Source organism: Sardina pilchardus, chromosome 16 (assembly GCF_963854185.1).
Source record: "Sardina pilchardus chromosome 16, fSarPil1.1, whole genome shotgun sequence".
Lineage (NCBI taxonomy): Eukaryota > Metazoa > Chordata > Actinopteri > Clupeiformes > Clupeidae > Sardina > Sardina pilchardus.
The window spans coordinates 23,830,500-23,836,499 of record NC_085009.1 but is presented as its reverse complement, the minus strand read 5'-3'; positions in this window follow the sequence as shown (position 1 = coordinate 23,836,499).

Here is a 6,000-nt window from a genome sequence, read left to right as displayed (position 1 = left end):
GATGGGAGTCTGTAGAACGGGGATTGGGGATATGCTTTATGTCATTAGATAGATAATGATCATATTTAGCTTGCCCGCGCAGTCAAAGATGCATCCACAAGCATACAGGACTGTGTGGGTGTGTGCACACTTAATCACAGGGTAAAGGAACACACTTCTTCATGAATTAACTCTTGACCTTTGAACTTCAACACGCTGTTGACCTGCGTCACATTGCCAAGTACAGACTCTTTGTAGTTCCATGTAATCAAAGCACTTGTTCTCAGACAGTGTTGCACAATGAGCCGTGGTATCATTAGATGAATTCCTTGCCAGAAAATGCTAACCAATTATGATTCACCTTAGAAGACGCTAGCATGTTCAGCCAAGATTTTAATTTCAAAGGGGTCAAAAGCACTCCTCTGCATACATTTGAATAAGCCAACCAGTGGAGGGCAAAAGTTATGAAATCCCTCCCCGAGCTGGGTTTCATTGAAATTTAAATACCCCCCTGTGTCATCAAATCTGATAATCCAGTGTGTTTTTGAAGTTCTCGCGGATAAACAAGCACAAATCCAGGATGTGTGTGTTGAAGCCTCGAAAAGGAAGACAACGAGCCAAGGACACCGCAGGATCAGTTCAGTTGCCTTAAACAAGCCCCGTCGCTGATTTAATATATCTCAGTGACTGCTTAAACATTGTAGTAAATATATACACACGCTGGCGTGCTTTGAGGAGACTCATCTGCCACCCTGGCGAGCGCTGAATACACTTTGCACTTTTTAAATATGTCTCAATTAAAGACACTATCCACACTGTTATACTGAGTTACTGCTTGGGAGTGTGAAAAACAAATGTACAGTATAACAGCAAATCATATTACAATGGTCGAACATCTATTGGAAAGGTATTATGAAGACTGTAATCCAGGTCTCTTCAATTCATTGTGTAACAAATAACAAAAGTAATGTGGTGGACACAATGCAGACTATGTTTCCCTATCTGGACACAGCTACCTGTACAGTATGTGTTGTTTTCAACACATTCATTTTAAATGTGTACTAATGCTATTTCATATCATCAGACATTTCTTTACGTTTAGTATGCCCTCTGGCAATTTTCAAGTATTGAACTTCTATTAAACACGCAGAAGACAGCAGAAATAACATATTTAATAACCACTTTTAATAAGAACACACACAGGGATATTTAATTAAAGATGCAAGGCCACACACTGGGTGTTTATATTAAACAATTACAGAGTGGTGATTCCAGGGATCTCAAAAAAATAGTGAGATCAAACATGATCTTAAAGCAAAAACAAGCACAAGGGTGAGCTGGTTGCCCTTGACTGTCGTGGTTGTCAGGTTGCACAAGTTAGTTGTCAGTTAATTCATCTGCACAATATTCGCTTGCTGTTTATTTCCAGTTGCAGGACTTTCCATCAATGTGCCCTCCTCTCCCACTGCAGGATTTGAAGTCATTTTTTTAAATTTTATTTAAGCAATAAGCCCCGAGAGGCCGTGGTTTACTGAATTTAGAACAGCTAAGGGGCGTTGTTAGGCATGACGTGAAGCTGTTCTAAATTCAGTACAAACCACGACGGGTTACTACGTCGATCTAGTAGGATTTCATGAAACAAAGGCACAGCAATGGAAAATGTACTATGTATTAATAGATAATCATTCTTCTGCCAAGAAATATATTCCCTCCATATGAATGGTTGCCATGCAACAGCGAGACGCAGCCACTCTAACTTTTGTGCTAGTTGTGGTAGCACATTACTATAGAATGAAATGCGGTCAAGATGTGTGTTTATACTGGAACAAACAACAGCATCGAACACGATTCAGCCAATCATAATCAAAGACCGGAACTATCCATTTTAGAAATTTTAAATTTACTCCAGTCGGTAACATCAATTTAGGCAATGTGCAAAGTCTATCAACAATCAAAGTTATCGTGCATAAACTAGCTATTGTCTACAGTAGGATGTGGGGGCATTGAACCGACTCATCAATGTGTTGTGTTAAATTTAGGAAATCGATTTTGCCCAGTTGTTAAATTAGCTTTAGCTAGAGTTAACCTAGCTCATTTTGAACTTAGGGCTTCTGTGTGTGTAAGCCGTCACACTAGAAGATTGTATGAACAGATAATTGGTTCAGAGCAGTCTGGTTGGGTTGGGCAACACCCCCACTGTTGCTGGGATGAATGAATGGGACCCAACAATCTGCCAAATTATCCTTTAGTCTGTGGCCAGCATGACTCATCCCTCGTCACGTCATCAGAGGGCCGCCCATTATCAACAAACATCAAGGGAAGTGCGTCAATCAGTCATAATTTGTGCCTTTTCTCAGGGAATAAAAACGAGGGGGTATGAGTGAGTGTGTGTGTGTGTGTGTGTGTGTGTGTGTGTGTGTGTGTGTGTGTGTGTGCCGCCTCGGCTCAGAAAGCTCTTAATTAGCAGTCGTCATGTCAGTGCACAAGCGGGGTTTCGGCGGGAACGAGAGGAAGAGAGAGCGACGCGCGATCGCTGGCGTGATTTGAGGAGACTCATCTCTGCCACCCTGGCGGGCGCTGAATACACTTTGCACATTTCCACCCAGCGAGCAGAGAAGAGGCGAGGAGAGACACGACGAGAGGAGAAGAGAAGAGAAGAGACGAGACGAGAGGAGAGATGAAGAGGCGGCTCCCTTCACACAGCACGTGAGCGGATTTCCACAAGGGCCCAGTCCACCCCCAGCTGAGAGGGAACAGCGAGATCTCTCTCTCTCTCCCTCCTTCCTCTCCCTCTCTTGCTCTCTCTGAAATCCTTCCTGCTGTTATTTCAATGGTCCTCAAATCTTTCCCTCTCTCTCTCTCTATCTCTCTCTCAAATTCAAATAAATGTGTTGGCATGACAAAATTTGAGGGATGCAAATTTAGTGCAAAACTCTTGAGCACTTACAGTAGGCAATACATTTTGTACTTGCAGCCAAAAGTCACAGATGTGCATCAGTACATTTGTAACACAACACAGCAATTACACGTTCACAAATCCCTCAATGCAAATGCACAAAATCCCATGTCACACATCATAAATTAAATTACTACTATCACCTCACCAAAATTTGATGCAAAATACATTTGCACATCTGTATTTCAAAATGTACATGCACATGAACATTTGTAAATTTGTAAACTTGTATGTGAACAATTAGACAGTTGCACATCTGTAGAATATTGTCTTTCAAATGCATTTTATATACAGTAGGGTCACTGAACATTTTCTCACATGCACACAAGTCAACAACTACAAGTCAACAACTGAATCTGACACTTTTACATTTTCTTCACAGAAACTTTGTCAAGGCCAAAGAGTTTGTGTTTCAAGAAATAATTAATAGGATAATTTTTCTTTTAGCAAACAATGAAAACGGGCCCCACAGACTCGATCACCTAACAAGGATGAATCTCTCTTACATTCTAACCCTCTGTCTCCACACGCTGAAATGAGTCAGTGGCAACAGCTTTCTACCTCTCTTCGTCATTCTCCCTCGTTTTATCCTCTTCTCTCTTTCTCACACTTTCTCATTTGTTTCATCTGTGTGTCTGTTATCTTGTGTCTCTTCCTTTCTACTACCCTCTCTCTGCAGTTCCATTTCAATATCCATGGGGTGTAACCAGCAGTGAATTTTTAGTTGGAGTATAACTTATCAAAACTCTTCAGAAGTACAGCAATCACATCTGTATCATAAACAAGTAATTTCCCGACTATTAGCCGCGGCTTATACATTGATTTAGCAAAACTTCTTCTGCTATGAGGTTAGTGCAGAGGGACAGTTAATATGGTGTTAATATGGTTTCGTTTATTTAACTTTAAAACACTGTCCTGCGGCTTATACACAATGTGGCTTATATCATGGAAATTACTGTAAATGCACATGAAAATACAGTACATGCAGAGCAGCCATTTTGTTAGGTACAAAAGCGATGGGCAGCTGTGCTTCATTTTCTGTTATTTCTGAAGCGGCCCAATGCTGGATATGATTGGCTCCTGAGATTTGGGTCACAATCAGGGGACAATCAGTTGCCATGGGAGAGCATCCAGAGGAATTCAGAACCCTCTCAGATTTGTCTGGTTCCAAGGCCGTTTTCTCCCTCTACTGTCCCCTTACTCAACCCTCTCTCTGACCAACTCGTTCCATTGATGTCCTCTCTCCGAGTTCAATCTCTCTCTCATTCTTCCTCACTCTTCCTGCTCCTGAACATTCACACCCTCATTTACCGCTATGCGTGTCTCTAGTCTCTGACCCTTCGGTACTTAAAGGTTGTATCAGCGATCACAGGGCCAAACATAAATGATCACATTTATCTTCCAGCTGCCCGCCCCATAAGCAGGCCGTCAAAGAAGCACGTCTGTGATTGGTGCTACCAACCACTCAGAGCCAAAATAAATAGTGTTATAACCAATCACTGACAGTGTTTTGCGCTCGTGCACGACTGCACACGAATGCACGATCTGTCATAATTTAGTCCACACAGGCCACCACTAACATGTATTAATTTGGCACATCCCGTGAGGGAAATTCGGTCTCTGCATTTATCAGAACTTGTGAATTAGTGAACACACACACAGCACGCAGTAAATATACAGTGAGGTGTTAGATAGATATTAGACATTACTTTACCGACTACTGTATAGATAATTGTTTAATTGTTTAATTGATTGATTGATTGATTGATTGATCAATTGATTTACTGATTCATTGATCGATTGACTGTTTACTAACATACGACTACCTCCACACACTCCACACACACAGGAGCCCGCAGCCGGTCTCAGTCAACCCGAACCGCATGGTTCACATGACACCGGCCCAGCTCACATGGCAGCCCTGTCCCCACTCCCCAGGCCCAGCTTCCCAGCACATGGGCGCCTCCGTGCAGAATTTACCAGGGGATTGGCAAGTGCTGTTAAGTTCTGCGCCGACCGAGACAAAGGCTAGGGCCGTGCCAGGGTATTACTCATCCGCCCACACACTGTTGGGCTTGGCCCTATTAATTTCATACAGTGGGTGAGTAATGGCCGTGCCATTTTCTTATTCTCACAGAGGCTATAGGGGTATTTATCTTCAATTTCTTAATCATGCATCAACGGAGACAAACTCCTAAGCGGCATAATGTAATGTTCCTCCATAAAGAAATGCATTTTAGAGTTCCTAATGCGAGCATTTGTTACAATAAAGTGTGGCGAGGCGTAGGAGACGGCACTAGACTGAAATACAATAGCAGATCTGGTAGGTCCAAATGACAGTGTCGTGCTGATGGGATTTTGAAGCTTGTCAAGAAGGCATGGTCACGGAATTCACCCCATTTTGGAAATGGAAAAAAAATAAATAAAGTATGTTCGTCTCAAAGCGAAGTGCTTCTATTTTGCCGGTTTCTGTCGAGTTCAGTGTATCACTTGACTCTTGGTCATGTGAAGGCTTGTTTTTTTTCATTTGTCTTTTTTTGTTAGCGAGAGAGAGAGTTTGTGTGTGTGTGTGTGTGTGTGTGAGAGAGAGAGAGTGAGTGAGTGAGAGAGAGAAGGAGATAGAGAGAGAGAACCTCTTTGTAACCATTACAAAACAGCATGATAAAGCATCGTCATGACAACTGAGGCAAGAAGAGGTCAAAGTTGAATGTCATCCTTGTCACACTTTTTGCAGTCATCACAGCTCAGAGAGAGAGTGAGAGGGAGAGAGAGAGAGAGAGAGAGACAGAGAGAGAGCAGGAGAAAGAGCACCTCAGATAGAGGGAGTGCATCACAGTGTTAAATAACAACAGGGAAACAGACAGATGATATTATGACCTTCATCATTGCTGTTCTCAGTCTGTGTTGCCTTGAGTCTGCAGTGGCTGATAGACCAGACAAAGCTCCACGGTTCACAATGGCCCTGATATCCAGACTGCAATTAGCACTGTTGTCTCTCAGGTGTACTCCAGACAGTCCTCTGGAAAAAAAAGAGAAAAACAAATGCTGTGAAGTCCAGAAATATT